We start from the raw sequence: 23251 nt of genomic DNA, 5'->3' as shown, positions 1-23251 counted from the left end.
AAAACACTTTGGGAAGGAAGTTTTTAATATCTTCTGAAATTAAACATAAATAGACTCTAAAACTAGGCTATTTAACTCCAAAAAATTTACTAAATATAAATGTGTGCATCTGTGCACTAGAGACATGTACAAGGAAATACACAGCAGGATTATTCATGAAAGTCTAAACAGGAGAAACAATCCAAATTTCCATCACTAACAGAATGAATAAATTGTGGGCTATTCATATAATGTCCCCTATGATACAGGCACACCTCAGAGACAGCGTGGGTTCAATTCCACACTGCCACACTAAAGCAAAACTGTAATAAAACCAAGTCAAATGTATTTTTTGGTTTCCTAGTACATATAAAAGTGTTTACAATATACTATAGTCCATTAAGTGTGCAATAGCAGTATGCCTTCTAAAAAGCATATACCTTAATTTTAAAATATTTTATTGCTAAAAAATGCTAACCATTTTCTGGATTATCAGCGAGTCAATCTTTTTGCTGGTCTTGCCTCAATGTTGTTGGTGGCTGACTAATTAGGGTGGTGATTCCTGAAGATTAGAGTGGTTGTGGCAATTTCTTAAAAATAAGAAAACAATGAAGTTGGCCACAACTACTGACTCTTCCTTTCATGAACTATTTCGCTGTAGCATGTGATGCTGTTTGGTAACATTTTACCCAGAATAGAACTTCTTTCAAAATTAGAGCCAAATCCTCTCAAACCCTGATGCTGCTTTATCAACTAAGTGTGCATGTAATATGTATTTCCATTGTTATCATTTCAACAGTCTTCACAGTATCATCACCAGGAGCAGATTCCATCTGAAGAAAGCATTTTCTTCTTCACTCATCCTAAGAAGCAACTCTTCCATCAGTTCAAGCTTTATCATGAGATTGCAGCCATTCAGTCACATCTTCAAGCTCCACTTCTAGTTCTCCCGTTGATTCCACCACATCTGCAGTTACTGCCTCCACTGAAGTCCTGAACCTTCTAAGTCATCCATAAGGCTGAATTCAACTTCTTCCAAATTCCTGTTTATGTCTTTATTTTGATCACTTCTCATGAATTCAGAGTGTTTTTAATGGTATCTAGAATGGTGAATCCAGGTTTTCTTTTTTTAAGATTTTATTTATTTGAGAGAGTGTGTGAAAGAGAGAGAGAATGAGCAGAGGGGAGAACAGAGGAAGAGGGAGAAGCAGCCTCCCTGCTCGGGTCTGCTCCCTGCTCCCTCCCTGGGACTCGGTCTCAGGACTCTGGGATCATTACCTGAGCTGAAGGCAGTTACTTAACTGACTGAGCCACCCAGTTATCCCTGAATTTATTTTCTTTTAATATTTGTAATATAGTTAGAAAAGCTGCTTTGAATTCTTTATATGCTAACCTTAGCATTCAGGGTACTCAGGATCAATATTTACTGACTGAAGGCAACCACTTAACTGAGTCACCCAGGTGCCCTGAATCCAGGTTTTCAATTTACAACTCTTCCTTTCACTTAAAAACTTAGAAGCCATTATAGGGTTATTAATTGGCTTAATTTCAACACTGTCTCTCAGGGAATAGGGAGGCCCAAGTTAAAGGAGAGAGACAGGGAAATAGCCAGTCAATGGAGAAGTCAGAACACACAAAACATTTACTAAGTTTGCCATCTCATATGGCTGTGGTTTGTGGCACAACAAAACAATTACAACAGTAGCATCAACAATCACTGATCACTATCAGAAATAAAAAGTTTGAAATGTCGCAAGAATTACCAAAATGTGACAAAAAGACATGAAGTGAGCAAATGCTGTTGGAAAAATGGCACCAATAGACTTGCTAGATACAGGGTTGCCACAAACCTTAAATTTGTAAAACAAAACAAAAAACACCATTTGCAAAGCTCAACAAAGTGAAGTGCAATAAAATGAGGTATGCCTGCACAGCCATGAAATTGAATGAACTATACTTACACGCAAAAACAGACACGAATCTCACAAACAATGCTGGAAAAGCCAAGATCCATTTATATAAATTTCATTAATAGGAAAAAACATATAGTTCAAAAAGTAGCAAAAATATAAAACAAAAAGGTGGCTACCATAAAAGGTTTGATGGTTGTCTCCCAAGGACAGAGGTGGAGGTCTGATTGGAAGGGAAAAGAATGGAGGAACTGCCAATGTTTTAATTCTAGAGTTGGTTAAGCAGGTACACACTTTTGAACTCTAAAGTTTTATATTTCTTACCATGCATTATTCTGAGTATTTTTTCCACATTAAACACATTTCAAAATTAAAAATACAGACACTTATGGTTTTAAAATTTCCCCTAAGCACTGGCATTACCTTATAGTATTGTTTTTATTTTAATTAAAATTACACAACTGCATATTTAAGAATCAAACAAAGCTTGTATGAAAAGTAGTACTACCCACCACCTCTTCTCTAACCATCCCTCCCCCACCTGATTTCTAAACAATTTGGTTATACTGGTTTTTCATTTTGGATCTAACTGCCTCCTATATAAGAGAATGAATTAACTCTCTAGAATTCATCTATATTTTCTATAATCTCCTCAAACTCCTACATGAGGATGGCTAGCTGACTTTATCACAAAAGTGTAAAAGCAATTTAATGGGGGAAAAAAGTCTTTTCAACAACTGGTGCTGGAGCAACTGAATAAACAGAGAGAGAAAAAAAAGAATACCAACTTAAATCTCACACTCTATACCAATATTAATTTAAAATGGATTATAGATTTAAATGTTAAATGTAATTAACTATTAATCCTGTAGAAGATAGAAATCATCAGTATCTAGACCTAGAAAAGGAATTCTTAGAAATAACACCAAAAGTATCATCCATAAAAGAAAAAAATAAACTGGACTTCATCAAAGCAAAAATCTTTTATTTACTCTGTGAAAGATCCTGTTAAGAGGATTAAAAAACAAGTGACAGAGTTGGAGAAAATGTTTGTAAACTACATAACAAGACTCTAAAATAGAACTCTTGAAACTCAAGAGTAAGACTAGCAAAAATGTCAAAATAAGGACATTTGAAAATCATCACCTCCATTAAATCAACAAGAACAATGGCAAAAAAAAAAAAAAAAAAAAGAGTCAACATTTTCCAAATGAGAAATTAACCAAAGTCTTGCCACAATCTGGGGTGAACTTATTCAAGAAAGATGGTTAAATCTTTAAGACCAGCAAACTTTGTAGCATTTTATTTTGTTCTATTCCCATCCTGCCACTGCAGCTCTATAGTAGCTTTGAAACTCAACAGTCCACAAACCTGGTGAAAACTAATAGCCTGGCAGCTGTATGGGGGAAAGGGAAAGGCAGAAGATGATGAGATCACCTCTACTACATTCCCAGAGGACTGTCAATTATTTGACATGTTTGGTGGTTTCTTGGAAGACCCCACTCCTAAAGTTATCTTAATTTGACCTCAGAGCTCCCCCAATGCAAAAATAAAACAAAGCAAAACTTTTCCCCGAGGGTGTTTGTCAAAAAACTATCAGAGGCAATTGTTTCATATTGCAGCTGACCAAGGCAGTAGATAAGAGCTGAGACAAATAACAGGCTAACCAAAGAGCTTAAAAAGAAAAACCAGGCACTAAGAAAAGCTGCAATACATTCCTGAGCATCTAGATGGACACATGTAAGCACAGGGATGTGCATAGGCTCAGGAAAGGCCTGAGAAGGCCCTAAGCACTCACCTCTGGCTAACCAGAGGCTTTGTACAAGCAGTAAGTGAAGAGGAAGGCAAAGTTATAAAATTCCGTTCTGAATGTTGAGACTGGGAGATTTCAGGCATTTGAGGACACCTCTGTCGAATTATTAGACCACTAAGCTAACTGAAGAGAAACTTCAGGGGCCACCCATGATAAAGAAAACAGATTTGACAGAATTCATTTTAAAAAAATCTGTTTATTAGTTCAATAAACAAACAACAAACAGTAACAACAAGAAGCACTGAGAAGGGGAGAATCTGATTATCAAAGGTGCCACATTATTTAAAATGTAGTTTTCAACAAAAAAAATGGTAAGACATAAATATGAGAAAGAATGGCTCATACACATGGGAAAACAAACAAAAAGCAGTCAACAGAAAGCGTCTGAGGAAACACAGACATTAGACTTACTAGCCAATATTCACAAATTACTTATTTTAAACATGTTCAAAGAACTAAAGGAAATCTATCTAAAGAATTAAAGTAAAGAATGAGATGGATGTCCCACAAACAGAAAACAGAAAGAATTCATGAAAAAGAATGAAACAGAACTAGAGTTGGAAAGCAAAAAAGTAAATAAAATTTAAAATTCACTATAAGTTTTTAGCAGCAGATATGAGCAGGCAGAAGAAAGATTCAGTGCATCTGAAGATTGAGATTATCTACTCTGAAAACAAAAACAAATGAAGGAAAAAAAAAAAGAGGAGTCTAAGATACCTGAGGAACACCATTAAACATGCCAAATACATATAATAGGAGTCTCAGAAATAGAGGGGAAAAGGGCAGAAAAATAGCTGAATAAATGATCACTGAAAATTTCCCTAAATTTAATGACAAATATTACTCTAACATCCAGAAAGCTTGAGGAACTAATATAAACTCAAAAACCAGAGAATCAAGAATCCTGAAGGAAGCCAATAGATAAGTGACTTGTCATATATAGAGTTCCTCCATAAAATTAAGTTAATTTCTCATCAGAAACCATGGAAGCCAAAAGGCAATAGGAAGACAGATTCAAAGTACTGAAAAAATAATACTGTCAACCAAGAATTCTTTACTAAAATGAAAGTGAAGTAAGACATTCACAGATAAGCAAAAATTGACAGAACTGGTTGCCACAAGACCTGCTACACAAGAAATACTAAAGGGTGAAATGAAAGGACACTAGACAGTTAACTTGAATCTACCTGAAGAATAAAGAGCACAGGGAAGGTAACTGAATAGGTAAATATGTAAGACAGTATAATTTTTAATTTTGTAACTTTTTTTCTTCTGACTTAAAAGACATATAGAGACATCATTTGCATGACAAAATAGCATAAAGGAAAGAGAAGGAATGGAATTATACAAGAGCAAAATTATTGTATATTACTGAAATTGATATTAATCTGAACTAGATTGAAATAAGTTATTAACTACAATTCCCAGGACAACCACAATGAAAAAAATATATAGTGAAAAAAAGGGATTTAAATGGTACTAGAAAACAATTTAGTAAAAAGGAAGGCAATGGTAAAGGAATAAAAGAACAACAGAAAAAAATCTTAAGACACAGAAAACAACAAAATAGCAGACATAAATTCTCCCTTATCAGTAATTACATTAAATGCAAATTAATTGGGCATTCCAATCCAAAACCAGTGAATGACAGAATGGGTAAAAAAACACAACCCAATTAGATGTTATCTAAAAGATACACACACATACAAAAAATAATAAAAGAGACACACTGTAGCTTCAAAGACACTTTAGATTCAAATAAGCTGAAAGTAAAAGGATAGAAGAAGATATACCAAGAAATCTGTAACCAAAAGAAAGCTGGAGTAGCTATACTCTCATCAGACACAATAGATATCAAGGAAAAAAGTGTTACTGGAGACAGAGAAGGACATTTTATAAAATAAAAGGATCAATTCATCAAAAATTATATATCAACTATAAACATATATGCTCTTAACAATAAAGACTCAAAACACATGAAACTGAAACATATAAAATTGAAAGTAAAAATAGACAACAGATAAAAACAAGTAACAATAGGGGCGCCTGGGTGGCTCAGTGGGTTAAAGCCTCTGCCTTTGGCTCAGGTCATGATCGCAGGGTCCTGGGATCAAGCCCCGCATCAAGCTCCCTGCTTAGCAGAGAGCCTGCTTCTCTCTCTCCCTCTGCCTGCCCCTCTGCTTACTTGTGCTTTCTCTCTCTCTGTCAAATAAATAAATAAAATCTTTAAAAAACAAAACAAAACAAAAAACCACAAGGAAACAAGACTATCACTATAAACTAACTAGACTTGACATACATCTACAGAATACTCCACTCTACAGAATACTCCACTCAAAACAAACACTTTCTTCTCAAGTGTACATGGAATATTCTCCAATACAGACCATATATTAGGCTATCATACAAATTTCAAAAATTTTAAGGGAATAAAATCATACAAATTATGTGCTCCAAACACAATGGAATCAAATTGGAAAGCAGTTACAGAAGAAATATGGGAAACTAATATGTGAAAATTAAGCAACGAACTCCTAAATAACCAATAGGTCAAAGAAATCACTCAAGAAAATTATAAAATCTGTTAAGGTCAAACAAAAGCACAACATGTCAAAATTTAAATGAAGAGAAAGCAGTGTTTAAAGGGAAATTTATAACTATATATGCCTACATTAAAAAAGATCTCAAATCAATAACCTTACCTTTGACCTTAAAAAACAGAAAACTAAACCCAAAACAAGCAGATGAAGAAAATAATAAAGATTACAGCTTAAATGAATGAAACTAAGAACAGAAAATACAGATCAATAAAAGTTGGTTCCCTGAAAGTGTCAATGAAATTTACAAATCTTCATCTAGGCTGGCCAAGGAAAAAAAGACAAATTATTACAATCAAGAATGATAAAAGGATCAATACTACTGGTGTTATAATAAGGAATGAAAAGGATTATATGGGAACACTAGGAACAACTGTATAGCAACAAATTAAATAACCCAGAAAAAATGGACAAATTTCTAGAAAAAAACTACTGAAACTGAATCAAGAAGAGGCAGAAAATCTAAACAGACCTATGCCAAATTAAAGAGATGAAGTAATGAAAAAACTTACCAAAAATAAAACAGGATTAGATGGATTCTCTGGTGCAATCTACCTTTAAACCAAAGTGGAGAACTGACACCAATCCTTCTCAAACCTTCCCCAAAATAGAAGAGGAAGGAACATTTCCTAATTCATTTCATTAAGTCATTATTACCTTCATACCAAAACCAAGACATCACAGGAAAACTACAGATAAATGTTCCTTTTGAATAAATCACAAAAATCCTATTTCATGTGTGCTCGCATACAAGTCTTTCTAAAGACCTACCATTTAGATCCTCTTTTCTTTGTCCCAATCTGAACTCATCATTTTTCAGAACTGCTGCACAGCCTACCCTTCCTGGATCTCCCTTCACCATCATTTTAGGTATGTATTCTCTTTACTTCTCTCCTATGCTAAGTTCTATTTCCTGAAGAATTCCTCTTTTTTACTTAACTCATCATTTGCTAAAGTCCATGTCCTCTAGTAACTTCCCGAGATACAGTGCAGTTGGAGGAAATATTCCAACAACCTCTTATGTTTCATAATTTTAGCCTACTCCCACACTTGACAGCTTGGAAAGGTACAGAATTAGTAGTTTGGAAACACCTTTCCTTCAAGAGTTTTGAAGGTATTATTCCATAATGATTCCTTTCCATTGTTACTGATTCCTAATCTCCTTTATATGCTCCATATGGGAAAGATATTGGGATCTTCCTTTTATTTCTGGTGTCTGAAATTTCATTATATTTTATATGTTGTTTTTCAATCACTATGCTGACCATTCTGTAAGACCTTTTGATGTGAAAACCCAAGTTTTTTGTTCAATTATTATTAATTTCTTCCACACATTTTCTTCCACCCTGTAATTCTTACCTTTCATATGTTGAATTGGCAAGTATGATCCTCTAATTTCCTTTTTACATCTCTTTTTGTCCTGCTTCCTGGAAGATTTCCTCAATTTTATCTTCCAAACTTCTACAAGAATTTAATATTCTAAACTTCTAACTCTTCTACTAAATATCTCATATTCTTTATTTCCAATCCTATTATTTCATATTCTAAATGTCTAAGAGCTTTTGTTTTCTGAGGGTTGCCTTATAGCAAGCTTCCTTTCTTGTTTCAAAGATACAATTACCTTACTTCCAAACATATTTCAGTAACTTCTTTTTTTTTTTTAACTGCTGTTTCTATCTCCTCGTCTTTCATACTGGGGTTATCCTCAAATGTTTAATGATCCATAATGTCACATCTTAAAATGAAATATATAAAAGCTGTCTGGAGATTCTGTGTTAATGGGTAGGTGTCATTGCAGGATGATCAATCTGGGCCATTTCCCTGAGTGGACCCACAACTGTTACTATCTGGTGGTCTTTTCCCCTGATCATTAGTTTGCTGTAACAGGATTAATCTTCCAATCTCACATCCGGGGTTATGAGCCTGATACCCAGTATTCTCAGAACTAATAGAGGAAAAGAGGCTGGGGATGATTCCTGATTCAACATGTAGATTTCTAAGTAATTCTAGAAATTCCAGTATGATACCCTTAACCCAGGCTGTGTGTAGAGTTCTCAAATACAGAAATTCTCATTTGAATATCAGAGAAGAAACATGAAGGTAAGAAACCCTTTCCTAGTACCACAAGTATTGTTTACTTGTTATTATATGCCTTGGGGCAATTCTTTCAAACTACCTGAAGCCACCAATTTCTGAAGCCACCAAATTTCAATCCCAGCATCTATAGTACCAATTCTAGGCGCCCCGACCCCGACTATGGCAGAAAACTCGGTTTTCTCAGATCTACAAAATTAGTTACCACCTGCTGCTTTCAAGCTTCCAAAATTTTACTTCTGTAACTAGTTTTCCCATTTTCTTTGTCCTTGGCACCCAATGCCTTTTTAAGAAAACTATTAAAATTCTATCAGGGATTTGATAGCAAAGTAAAGTGTTTTAATGCATCATGTTTAAATGAATATTAATCTCATCTGTTTTTTCATGTCAGGTATTCACTGTTGTTAACCTCTAATCAGTATTAAATTTAAGCTTAAATCCCAGTCGGACACAGTTTTCATCATCCAAGTAGTTAACAATCATCTAGTTTTATTACTTTAGTCAGAAAACATTGGCCTATACAATTCAATTTGTCTAATTTAAAACCTTAGGATTCTCTTTGAAGCCCAAGACACAAGTTTTTAAAAAATTCACAGGAATTTGAAAAGAACGTTTTTTTTCTATTTGGAATAAAGTTTTGACATACATCTAGTAAATAAAACATGCCACTATTCAAATCTTCATAGCCTTAATTTTTGTTTATTTTTTCTATGAAATTCTGAGAGATAAAGTTGCTCTTACTAATTTCTCTAAAGAAAGGCTACTTACACTATACTTTACATTTCAATGCTGTTTATCACACAAAAGTTCAAGCCTGATAGTGTTTAGTTGTTCTAACTTATTAAAAAGTTTTACCCTCGGTTTTTTTCCTTCACTTGAATTGATGAACTTGTAAGTTTTCATATTTCTGCCATTCCTTTATTTTTAAGGTTTCTGTTATGTCTAAGATAAAACTCAAAACCACACACAACGAATGTGTAATCCAGTATATAAAAGCAGGGAGTAAGGAGGACCAATTCCTGTTATGTGAAGAAAAAGCTGTTGGAAGGGTATCAGGTAACCAAACTTGACAGGAAGTTGGTGAGTAAGTCTTGGAAAATAAGATGAACCAGGAAGAAGTTAGACAAGGAATATCACACTAAAGGACACCTACGGAAGATGCCATTTGTATCACTCTAAATGGCAGTGTCATCATTATGGCATTCAATGACCTAGCACAAGACTTTTGGTTCCATCACAGCCACTGGAAATTATCTCTGTCTCCTCCACCTCTTTCCTGTATGAACTTTTCAGTGGGATCCACGTGTATGGAACAGTCAATTTTGTTTTCTAGTCCCTCTCAAACTGCAGCCTCTCCTCATGCACATGGTGATTTTTCGTTGCTTTTCAGCTTGTATAGACCCAAGGAGCACAAAAAGGTGGGGATGGATCTATTTCCAAGAAGTTTACAGGCCAACAGGGAAGAGGAAAAGAGGTCCAGGGAAGGACTTTCAGGGACGCTTCCTATTCCCATACCAATAGTTCATCAGGATAATCAGATAGTAGACAGTTCTGCTGTCATCCCTTCTCACCCATACTATTTACACCAAAATGCCAAATTTCAGAGTGATGGATGAAATCTCTATTTCCAGTGACAGTAGGGAACAGCCTATTCTCTTTTGCTTTAACTGCTATCTCAACAGGTAACTTGGACACAGTCAAATGTACCTCCCTATTTTGCCATGTTGCCAGGAAACTCTTTACTAACTGAAATTAACCCTATATTAGCTGTGAGAATGGTTAAAATGTAGACTTGTTAAAGTAAGACTATACTATCTTATATTCCTAGACTCAACTTCCAAATTCTGTTCTATTTACTAACTCTAAAAAGCACAGAAAACAATTTTTAACTGTACTACTTGTATAAATTTTTCATAATTTTTCTAGTTCTTCTGTGTTAAGGGGCACCTAGTTAGTGCAGTCTGTTAAACATCCAACTCTTGGTTTTGGATCACGTCGTAATCTCAGGGTTGTGGGAACGAGCCCCCATCAGGCTCGGAGCTCATCACAGAGTCTGCTTGAGACACTCTTCCTCTAGCCCTTCCCACAGCGCTCTCTCTCTCTCAAATAAAAAACTCTTTAAAAAAAAAATTCTTGTTTTAAAAATAATCTTACTCACTCTAAGACATGGTACACATTCAAGAACTCTTAAAAACTCTAGTAAAGACAAACAACTTAGATCTTAAATATCAAAAAATACTATTGCTCCAAAGGAACTATAGGGAATTTCCCCCCAATAAAAGCAGTGGGTTCCCAACTACCCTAAATTTTAAAATAAGCATTTTTAAAAACAAATTTAACACTGAAAGTCCAGACTACTAATTTTTATTATGTGTTTCCCAACTCCCATACCAATTAAAATATTTCTTAAACCATGGCTAAAATGTACTATTATAACTCAAAATACAACATTACAATTACAAGCTCTTCTTACTATTCATCTCAAGTACTTTTTAGTTCAAAGTGCTAGCAACTCAGAAAATACTATAGCGTAACTTTTTTACTTAGTTTTCAAATCAAACTTAAAAGTTCATCAGTTTTTTTAATAGAACAAGGCAGATGTATCCTAATTAGTGTTAATAATTTATTTGTAAATTATGTCCAAGTAAATTTATTTTCAGTATCTGGAGATAATAAAACTGTTCCATTCTAATTTTAACTTTGTATGCAAACTTAAGAGCCACAGATTTCACCTGCCTGATTTTAAAACTACCCATCCTTACTCTTAAAATATCCTTCCTTCCATCCACCAAGATAATAACCTCTAATTGGCCTTCTTCACTTCAATCTTTTCTCTCAATTATGTTATATCTGGCTGCTAATCTTTTTTTTCTTCATTTATTTCTGTTTAGTGGACTTAGATGAATCCCTTATTTCTAATTTCTAATCCAAATTTCTTTAGATTCCTCCAGCACAGGCCACAATCTTATCAAATTTATTCTTTGTTACTTCATTTAAAATAGATTCTACTTTGAGTAAGGAAAATGCTTGCATTCCACAATTCCCATTTCTGTGCTTTTTAACATGCTCTTCTCCCTAGTTGATACTCTCTTCCCTTTCCACGAATCTATTCATTCATACCACTTCTTCAAAACCTAGATTATGAAAACATTTTTGCCAAGAAGCTTAATTAATCCAATCTTATCTGATACCACTCATTTTATTTTGTGTCAACTTAGTATTTCAAATGTTTCATTATTAAGTACTCCTCAAGTTGTGTCTTAGTTCATGAGCTCTTTAGAGGAGGAACCATATCCTTTGCTCTACTATTACAACATTCTTACCCCCAGCAAGATACTATATGAATTTTATATATAACTAACCCAATGAAAACAAGCAAAGGTTGAAGATACAACCATACAAATAAGGTTTTTCTGCATACAAAAAAATCCGATCTCCCAAAATGACATTCAAATACAACATCCAGTTTTGTCAAAACAACACAAAAACATAGAACACACCCTTAAATGTGTTTTTTCTTCCCATAGAAATCGGCTCTTAAGATTATTAATTAGTAACATTCTAATTGTTTTGTTTGTGGTTTTCTAAATCTTACACAAAAGGTACTACATAAAGTCTTAATATTCTGTAGATAATAACCATATGTTTTCAAGGTCTAATCTAAATAATTTGCTTTAGCCTTCTATACTTCACAAATATAAAACCTATATAAGTTGATAAATGAGGTTTTATTTCTTCAAGACAACTACTAAAATTTTTAGAGCAAGAGTATAATTAAGCCAAGTTATACATTTTATAAAACCAAAACTTTATAAATATTTTCATTCATAAATTCAAAAGCATTCATAATTCAAACGTTAATGAGGAAGTATTTTCATGTCCACTTATGCACAATTTATAAAACATATCTATTCCTCAAAACTAGGCATACTAGAATGTAAAGATACATATTTTCATTATTATGTACTTTTTACAACTTTATTTAATACATATTTCAGAAATAAAAATCCTTCTCCCAAAAGCACCAATTGTTACACTAGTAAACAATCCTTCCCCTGCTCAATATTTATGAAACACAATGTTGTAACCATTAATTCATTTGAAAAATAAATTTAAAAATAAATAAATAATAAATAAATATAAATAAATAATAAATAAATAAATAAATTCAAGCACTAGAAGTAAAAATCATGATCAGTAATTCCATTTCAGTTCTTATTTTATAAAGTGTACCTCAATGATTTTAACCAAATTTTTGTGCAGCTGTCCTTAAGGTAATATTTTAGTTCTTCACACATAAATGTCAAAATCTTTCAAGTTGAGAATGGATACTAACTGAGCTGTAAACAGAAGTATACCAATTTATTCTTATCCCTACAATCACAATCAGAAATACTGAAATACCTTATTAAGTAACCTGCAATGCTTGAAAGCTAACTCACATAATGCTTAGAAGCTACTATTAAAGAGGTTCCAAAAGGCCTCTATATAAGGAGGCAAATCAAGACCTCCTCTACCTACTTCTTGGCTATATGCCTAAAGGACACTGTAATGAAAATAAGCCAGATAACTATGTTATGTGAAGAAGCAATTCAAATCTCTGCATTCTAAACAAATTTTCTCATCATAAAACTTCTAAAGGGTCAATATTAATGAAAACTAAGAAATACCTCTCTGATTTGGGCACCCTCCACACTGGGGGGGAAAAAAACCAAAACACTAGAAGAGCCATGGAACCAATTACTTTCCAGCTCATTACCTCCAAATTCACTTAATGCCAAACAAGGATAGAAAAGAGATTCAAGCCATCAATTCTCACTACCCTTGGAAAGGAGGACAAATATGCCATAAATAAGTTCAAAAATAAGCCAAACTTATTCATGGTGATATAGACTAAAATAGTGGTTACTTCTGGAGGGGAGATTAATAGGAGGGGGCACAAGGCACCTTTCTCAGTGTTCTGTATATGGATCTGAGTAGAAGTTATGTGTACTTATATGTAAAATTTCACTGAGCTGTATTCTTAAGATTTGCGCACTTCACTGTATTTAAACTATATCTAAATAAAATATATAGGGGTGCCTGGGTGGCTTAGTTGGTTAAGCATCTGACTCTAGATTTCAGCCCAAGTCATGATCTTGGAGTCGTGAGATGGAGCCCCATTTTGGGCTCTGCGCTCAGCAGGGAGTCTGCTTGAGATGCTCAACCTCTCCCTCTGCTCCTCCCCTCTGCTCCCTCTCAAATAACTTAATGCATCTTTAAAAATAAATAAAACATTTAAAAATAACTTACCAATAATGGTAATCTAAAAACCTTTTCTCAAATCTCATCCGCGTTAATCATTCTCCATCATATTGCTAATCACAGATCACTAATATACCCTAAGCACAACTCTTTCCCCTTAGGAGACCTATGAGGCTTTGTTAGTATTCTTCCAGCATTTTTCTTGCTCTGCCTCGTATTAATTCACTTAATATTAATATTCATTAAATGCTCATGTGTACAAGACATGATTAAGCACCCTCTAACATATATTTCACATATATATCCTCCATATAAAACAAATTCCCTAGAATCAAGCCACTCTATTACCTGATTTCAAATTATATCTCCTATTTTAATTCCCATCACTACAGATTTGTTCTCCAGCATACTCTTTTCTTAGCTATTCTTTAAGGCTCAGTTCAATTTCTACTTTATCCTTTCTCTGTATTTGTACAGAACTTACTATAGTTTCCCCATCCTTGTACAGAACTTACTACCTATATCTGCAATGTCCAATATGAAAGCCATGTCACTACTAAGTACCTGAGGTTAGCTAATCTAAATTGAGATGTGCTTTAAGTGTGGAACACACACTTTTGATTTTGAAGACTTGGCATGGGAAAAAAAAGAATGCAGAATAACTCAATTATATTTATATATTTAGAAAATGTTTTAAATATACTGGGTTAAATAAACACATTAATAAAATTAATTTTACCTATTTCTTTTTATTTTTTAACAAAGCTATAGAAGATTTTAAATCACATTTGTGGCTCAACATATTTCTATCAGGGGGTGCTGTCCTATACAATCTATTTATAAAAGGCCCACAATTTTTTTTAATACATGCCATCCACCCAATGAGAGTATAAGAATTCAATATTTTTTCCTTTTTATAGTGTTTTTTTAAAATATTTTTTTATTTATTTGACACAGAGAGGGACATGAGAAAGGGAACACAAGCAGGGGGAAAGGGAGAGGGAGAAGCAGGCTCCCTGCTGAGCAAGGAGCCCGATGCGGGGCTCTAGCCCAAGACCCTGGGATCATAAACTGAGCCAAAGACAGACGTTTAATGACTGAGCCACCCAGGCGCCCTATAGTGATTATTACATTAGGAATTACAGATAGTAACTAAATAGAATTAAGTGCCTGTTAAATTTTAGTATCACTTTTAAAATATAACAAGGAAGCTTATGGCATTTTAAAATATAAAATTATTTAAAAAGTTGCTCTCTGACGGCTATAAATTGAAAATTCATCTAAATTTTATGTATCTCCAATTTTGAGTTAAATGTCTCATCAGATAGTATTATTAAACCTGTAGCTTTTCTAATACCAGAAAGTATTAGATAACCTACATTATTTTTAACCTACATTATTTTTCTTCTTGGTCACTCAGTAAAGAAAAAGGCAGCTTCTACTTTGACCAATATCACTGTACCAATATCCAGTAGCCAAGACAAAGAGGCTTTATATGGTAGTATGAATAAACAATGTGGGCAATAAGATAGCGCCTGAAATAAGGGTAGGCAGAAAAATGCTTTTATAATGTTTTATAAGTAAAATAAAACTTACAAATTGTAATAAAAGTATTGTTAAAGTATAGATAGAAAGGAGAGGAAGGCAGAATAGAATTTATCTATAGAAGCAAGCTATGCCTATGTTCAAAGTTGGCTGCTGGACTATTTACTATCTATGTGACATGAGTCTGAATTTGTTTCCTTGCATATAAAATGGGAATATATGTATGCATCAAGCATCATTATAAGGAATACATAGATGTCTAATTAATGTCAGTCTCATATCCCTTTCCTTTAATACTAATAACTATATAATGGTGAAAAGATTATGGGTGACATTTCCCCCCTTCATTTTCCAAACTGCTGAAAGTATTTTTAAGCATATATGAAACTTCTAATTTTTCAGACTCACACCCCTCTGCATGTGAATTTATAATTAATTTTACTAGCTTCCTTTCACAATTTTTAAAAAAAGCCTAAGATTTGTCTGGCAGTGAGAGGAGTACATGGTAGAAGAAAAATTAAAGACAGAAATAAGTTTAAGATTCTATCAGCAGAAACAAATACAAAACAAAGTATAGAGAAGAAAACAGCAAAAGGAAATGCTGTTTGAGGAAATTCCCCTAACTCAGACTAAGCATTGAAAAGATTCACATGCCTCTCCTCTCCTCAATCTAGCTGCTATTGAAGCTTCTCTTCTCTCCTATCTGGAGTTTATATGTTATTACGTACAAATACACAAAACCACTCACTTTCTCCTCTCTACTAATGATCACCACCATTCTCACGGTCAAAATTTTAAAGGAGAGTGAAGAAATTTAGGATGCTTTAACAAAGATAAACCAACACATTGGTTGGGAAATAACTTTACTAGAATGTACTCATTCTCAAGTGCCTTTATTCATCAGTTGACAGTAACAAAAGCGAATGTGTTCCTGAAATACTGAACCTGTTTAATAGATTTTGCTGCTAGAACTGGAGAGGGCAAACTTTGGTGCCTGCCTCTGACTTCCTTACAACCTTACCTTTATAGACATGGGTCTAAAAAAGGAAAAGCAGCAAAAGTATACGATTCCAAATCACATGCAGATGAAAATATCAAGTTACTATAAAAAAAAATTAAACAATGGTAATAGTAATAACTATTATTATAAAAGGTTAACATTTGTGTATTCATTGGGTACCAGAAAGCTAAGGACTTTATGAGAATTATGCAATGTAAACCTTAAGCTTCTATGAAGATGATATTACTGTTAAATCCTCTTACTTAGTGCTCACACAGCTAGATTTTTTTTTTTAAGTCCTCTCTATGCCCAATGTAGGGAGTGGGGCCTGAACTCACAACCTGACTCAAGACTCACATGCTCCACCAACTGAGCCAGCCAGGCACCCCCACACAGCTAGATTTACTTCAAGGCTTACACTTTTAAACCTTATCTCATCCTGCTTCTTTATTCATATACAATTATCAATGCAACTATGATCTCCTGTGTGTGTATGTGTACATATACACGCTTGTGTGTGTGTGTGTGTGTATTATTCAGTAAATCAATAGTAAGCAGCAGGAAATTAATTCCCACTTTGGCAAGGTTTTATCCACCTTCACAAACCATTCAACAATTGGCAATCATTCCCTCCCCAATAAATGCTGTTTTGAAAATAAAAGTTACATTTAACATCTTTCTCAAGAAACTGATAAAAAAGATTTGCATTAAGCTTTCCAGTAAAAGGATAAATGCTATGAAAGAAAAGGATAAAAATGTTAATCTCTTATAAAAGGTAGATTAAAAAAACTGATATCATACAGATATCTATGCTTGGTATTTTAATCCTAACACTTTATTAGGATTTTATTTTAAATTATCCACTTGGTTCCTAACGTATTTACATTTCTGGACTTTTTACAAAGTCTTTTAAAAACTTTTAAAGGCTATATATTCAACTTCAAGGAATGATACACATACTAAAAGGCTTATTACCTAAAAATCATATTTATCACTCTAACCAACTTCAACTGTACCACAATCTAGACTAATAGAATTAAGTTGCAAGGAACAAATGACTCATCTATACTTTTTACAAAGTTACTCACAAGATCACAGTTCGAAGAATCCCAAATGAAATGGGAAGGCTATAGCTTGCAAACAGAAGAGGTAAAGCAAACATTAGTAGAGGGAGAGTATAAAGGTAGTATCTTAGAAACACTAATCTTAATCCAGCCTCACTTTCCTCCATTTGGAAGTGTGCGCTGCTGCTTCTGTCCTGGCATGCTTCTTTTCTTCTCCCTGAAATCCTCTGCTTTTCTCCTCCTGGAAAGTTATCTCACAGGACTTTGTTTTCCATGCTAACATCTCTCAATTGTCAAAGGATGTCCTATCTTGAATTTAAAAGAACAAAAACATAGTAACTCCTCATAATCACATAAGAGTTCTAGTAAATTCAAAGAGGATAGTAACTCCACAATTCAAATTTGGCAGATTTCAGAAAAATCTTAACAGTAGAGCAACTAAGACCCTAAAGATGAGAAAATACCTTTTTCATGGAGACCCCCATCTTCCTGAAGAAAGACTATGAACTGAATTTGCTGTTCTACCCTCTAGGTCTCTAATGATCTTTGTATTTATTTTTAAGAGAAGACAGAAATACTTCAGCCAACCAGCAGGGTGAGCTAGTGGTAGAATCAGATTGATTACTGTCAATTTTCTGAAAATTCAAAGATGTAAATGGTTTATAATATTAAAAGCAATGATATCCCTCTAATAAACCTGAATTAAAAGACAATGCTTCCAGAACTGCTTTAGTCATTGCTACATCTCATAACTTTGTAAATATTTACAAATTCCATCTACAAAATAGTCTCTATAGGGATTAATGTAAAAAGTTAGAATTCATTTGAATACCTATCCAAAATACCACAGTAGCCATCCTTTATTCTCATGTTTTACTATATAGGGTTATCAATTAAAAAGTTAAAAATACTTTTTTAAAAAGAATGTTCTAAAAATTAGGAATTGTTAATTCATCATACCTATTTCTGAATTCAGTGCAAACCTCTGCCTTAAGATTGCCTGAAAAGCAATCATGAAAAAAGTATTCCTACAAGAATAAGATCCACTCTTTTCCTTTGGAATCATACCATGAAAAGAATCTAAGTAAGTAACCCTAACACTAACTGTGTATCTCCGACAAACCTGATCTTTTCTATCAATTTCTCTAAATTGCAGGTATCCCCACCACTCCCAGTAACTGTCCTTGACTCTCTTTTCTTGTCCTGCTACCCAATACAGTCTCAGTTCAACCACACCAAAACTCTCCCTCTTATAACTTGAGTAACAAACTAAAACTGCAAAATGTTTAAGGTTTGCAGGTAACAGACTCACTCTGTAATTACAAATCATCTGAGAATAATCCTAATTATCATAAGACTAAAATGCAAGTAAATCCACTCACACGGTGTTGAAAATAAAGCAATAGCTTACCAACTTTCTTCAAAAAATCAGTAATTTAAACGCATTTTAAATAACCCATAAAAGCTTTAAAACCTCTAAAAAAAAAAAAATTAAAAAAAAAAGCTTTAAAACCTCAATACAATTTAACAAGTTTTTGTTATATTTGATAAAGAAATTAAAGAACTGTGAGATTCTACCATAAATGACTTTGCTCCTTGTTGAATTTCCTAATAGATCTTACAGATCTATTCGGTGGTCGTAGTAATCTTAACAAATTGTTTTTAACAAGAGTCAATCTAAGTGGCACGTCCATTTACCCAAAAAAAAAAATCTATTACAAAATGAAGGCACTACATCATTGTTTTTGGCATCTCATTTCTTATGTAATAACTGGTAGTAATGGCAGTTACTTCAAACTTCCCAAGAAGTTCATCAAGCTATTTGTTTCTTTAAATTTTGGGGGTCAAGACTGCTTTTTGAAAAACTTGAAATTCAAAAGCAACACTGCTCCAAAATTAACCTGAAATGTCTATATTTGGTATCTGGAATTATTTCACTGGAAGTCATTTTAAAAACTACATCACCATAACATGTTAAATAACAGTTTTTAACTTATTGTCACAAAAGTTCTCATTAAAATAATTGTATGTAACAGATACTTTCAAACATACTCCCTTGTTTCATTCTTCAACCATTAGTTACAGAGAGTCACCTTCTCATCCCAGCAATGTGACCAACGAAAAGAGCAATGGGATAGAAGTTGAAAAGATAATTTTCCATTATGCACTAACATAATCATATCTGGCCCTCAATATATCATAAAACAGTGGGTATAACTAGCTGCTCCCTGAGATTCCTTTCACTCTAACACTGAATGACTCAATAATACATTTTGTCAATGTTAATGTATCTTCTATTCATTAATACAATAAGATTGTTCTCTATTAGAAGAAAAGCTAAAAGGGGGAAAATATATATCTGAAAGAAGCAAGGAAAATGAAAGTTTTAAGTTACATTAAAAAATTCAAATTTTAGGGGCACCTGGGTGGCTCAGTGGTTAGGCCTCTGCCTTCAGCTCAGGTCGTGATCTCAGGGTCCTGGGATCGAGTCCCGCATCGGGCTCTCTGCTCTGCAGGGAGCCTGCTTCCTCCTCTCTCTCTCTCTCTCTGCTTGCCTGTCTGCCCACTTGTGATCTCTCTCTGTCAGATAAATAAAATCTTTAAAAAATTCAAATTTTAATTTGAACAGATCTAAAGTTAACGATCTCAATGTGTTTCTCCCTCCGATCACATTATTTACTCTGTTAATGTGACCCGGCCAAAACATTAGTTGTCTCCAAGTTTTGCATTTAAAATCGCAGTTAACACAATATACAAAGTATGATGCAGCTGTAAGTGCAGCATAAGGTTATGTTAGATTTCTAAAATTTACACTGCCATGATTTTAACAGCAATATACTTATCACTGCACCAACAGTGGTCAAGCCTTCATGTTTCACCAATTAAAATGTCTAAACCAAATTATAACTTCCTCATAAAAACTAACTTTTTCTCACCAAAACTACCAAGGCAAGATTACTGCCATCAAGTTCCCTGGATACTTACACACGACACTGAAGGCAAAGAGCAGGTTTCCTTTGAGTAACTTGAGTTGTCTATTTTTTGAAATGCTGTCCTTCTTCTTGGACCAAAGAAATGGAACTAAACTACAGCAGAGAAGCAATATACTATTAAGGCAAATCTAATCTATCATCCAGATGCAACAAGACTGGCATTAGTCGGAAATGGCCAGAAGAGATGATGGTGTTTTGGTATTTCTGTTGTAATTATTGACTTGTATACAAAACAGGACCATCATTTAGGCCCTCATTGTGTTTACCCCCTTGTTGAGTACTTCTTAATGACCACACAAAATCTGAAGTCTAGACATCAAAGTTTTATAAAAACTAAATTTATGTCAGTATTACTCAGTTCAAGAAAAGTTTTCCACTAATGTTGCTAAACCATGGATGGATCCCAACACGAGAGTCGTCTGTGGAAGTCTCGTAACAAGAAACCTTTAGCTCCACCACCTAAGTTTCCAATCACTGAGAAGGGTCTGGGACAACTCATCTTCAGGTTCACGGGAGAAGTGGAGCACACCTGCTTTCCTCTGGCAGAGATTAAGCTCCCAGGGACACAAAGGCCAGGGAATCAGACCTGGAGAAGCAAAAAGCTTTAGCTGGACACCCACCAAGCCCCTGGCAACCCAAACACTTTGGGCGATTTACCTCTTGCTGTTACTTCCCAGGCACCTAGCGGCATAAGATCTTGCAGAACAGGGGGAGGGGACGGCTATGCGGTCCTGGTCCCACGTTAGGGGAGGGGTGTGTACAGTTAGTTAATGCCAGAACTGGCGCTTCTGGCCAAAACTGAGCAGCCCCGGAGAGGGGTTAGTGACTGCTCTCGGACCGCCCCGTTACTCAGTGCTTTGCAATGGCGACCGCCAGGCTCCCCAAGCCGCCTGATCTCGGCCCCTTCCCCCTACTGCTCACTGGCTGCTCGGCTTCATGTGACTAAACAAAACCCCCAAGTCTAGTGCCCAGCTCAGCCCCTTTGTGTCCGCTACCGGATTCTCCGACGCCGCCGTGGAAAGGTCCCCCACCCCCACCCCCTCTCCGCCGAGTCCCGCCCCGCGGCGGCGGCCGCCGCTCACCTCAGGCTCCGCCGCCCCCCGCGGCCGCCGCGGCCGCCGCCTCCCCGAACCCGGGGCCCGGGCTCCTTGTGTAGCACCAACTCCGCCTCCTCGGCCGCCGCCGCCATCTTAGCCTGTGCGGCAAAACGCGTCCTTTTGGATGGTTGGGACCCAGCCTAGGGCGTAGCTGCCCGGGCCCGAGCGCCGAAGGTCGGGTCCCCCAAGTTCTTCCGCCACCCTCAATCCCGCCGCCGCCACAGCCCAGAGGCCCGAAACCCACTCGAGTCCCGGAGAATCCGACCAAATAACCCCTGAAACTCACAGTTTGGTGCCGTGTGCGTCAAACCGGGGCGACGTTGGGAGCGCGCGGCGTCCCCGCGTCACACGCCGCTCTGTACGCTACTCGGCTCCAACGGCCCCCCTCCGCTCCCCGCTTTTCGCCTCCGGCCCCGGTTCCCACGGCGCAGGCGCGCTGCTTTCCCGCCTCTACCGAGCTGCGGGCCGCGGGGGCGGCCAGCGAGGAGCTCTTGGGCGGCTTTGCTCTGATGGGGCGCCTGGGCCAATTAGGTAAACGGGGGCAGCAGAAACAGTGCACCACTGTTCTCGGGTGCCAGAAACCAAACAAGGTCACCTCCCCCAGCGCTGACCTAATCACTCTCAAGGAGGTTCCCGCCCCAAAGTAGGCACGCTCCAAATATGGTGGTGCCCAAACTCTGCAAGACCCAAGCACTTAGGCAAGCCTAGGCCCTTTAAGGTGGAACAGGCCCATATTTGATTTCCATAATCACTAGCGTGCCAGAATTCCTTTTCTTTTCTTACTGTTGATGAAAACAGCTAAGGAACTCAAGATCTCCAGTCACAACTGTAATGGCAGAGAAAGGTTTGGATCCTAAGGGAACCAATTGTTGGGAGATGCTTGATAGCCAGGCAAAGCATCAAACGTGGCAACTCAATTAGCAGAGCAGCCTACCCTAAAAGGTACCCAGGATTTGGCCCTATTTGATTCTTTCAGATTTCAAGTGCAGGGAGGATATTTTCTCCCCACGTTACTCAGTATGTCAGGAGTCTCCAAATTAAGGTTATATAAGAGGCAATTGAGATACCGGTTAACCCTTCAATGAATCAGTAGGTTCCAAGAGAGTTCTGGAAAGCTTCCTTTTTAACAAGCATCCACCCCAAGAGACTGAGAGCAGAGTTTCACACACTATACTTCCAGAAACACTGACTTGGGCTGTTCTCTTTGCTTTTGAACTGAGCAAACAAGAAGTTGCTAATATGTTTGACATGAACCAAAAGTTCCCAAGGAATCTAAAAGTCCTGTCTTAATAAATTCTTCAGCTTTTCTGAATCTCTGTTTTCAATTTAAAAGGAAAAAAAGTTTCATTAGTTTAGCTATTATCATAAACTGTGCTCCTCCAAACCCTCAAGATGTTACTGATACTCAGAGAAACACAGTACAATTGCGCTTATTTGATAAGAATGAGGAACATTCTCTTTCCTGTACTATAGTGACTATCAACAGCAGCAAACACAGATCCCCGAAAACAGATATTTATACTTGCTGCACTAGTTAATAATAATAGACAACACTTTTTTAAATAGCTAACACTTGAGCTCTTACTAGGTACCAAATACTGTTCTAATTCAATGAATTTCATTACAACCTAGTAAGGCAAAGGGAGGTCAGGTAATTTTCTCGAAATCACACAGCTCTATAAACTCTTTAAAGTGTGAATTTTCCTTCCTTATTTACATAAATGGGTAAATAATAAAATATAAATGTGTATATTTTTTAAGCAAATTGAGGGGGGGATCCCTTTGGGTCATCTCATCTGCAGAATCATTAAAATTGGAACTTCTCCATTTACTACTGGACTTACAATTGATAAAAATACTTTGTACTTGAAAATTCTCCCAACATTGGGTCACTACAAAAGCAACTACCAAAAAA

At 35.7% G+C, this 23251-nt stretch overlaps 1 protein-coding gene across 21 annotated transcripts in view; it reads right to left on the bottom strand.

The window, feature by feature from the left end:
• The window catches only part of ZNF644 (zinc finger protein 644), a 129048-nt gene extending 107136 nt beyond the window's left edge, over positions 1 to 21912 (bottom strand). For 5 of the 21 annotated variants that reach the window (XR_007126389.1, XM_047723695.1, XM_047723710.1 and 2 more), the window contains exons 1-3: positions 21322 to 21616; positions 20232 to 20825; positions 17404 to 17555 (exon numbers count right to left, since the gene is read on the bottom strand). The gene's annotated coding sequence lies outside the window, so the exon portion shown is untranslated. The other 16 variants (XM_047723699.1, XM_047723715.1, XM_047723696.1 and 13 more) reach the window with 14 other exon arrangements.
• Between the last annotated feature and the right edge of the window lie 1339 nt (positions 21913 to 23251).

Source organism: Lutra lutra, chromosome 4 (genome assembly GCF_902655055.1).
Source record: "Lutra lutra chromosome 4, mLutLut1.2, whole genome shotgun sequence".
Classification (NCBI taxonomy): Eukaryota; Metazoa; Chordata; class Mammalia; order Carnivora; family Mustelidae; genus Lutra; species Lutra lutra.
The sequence above is the reverse complement of the archived record's forward strand: the minus strand, read 5'-3'. Positions and strand labels throughout refer to the sequence as shown.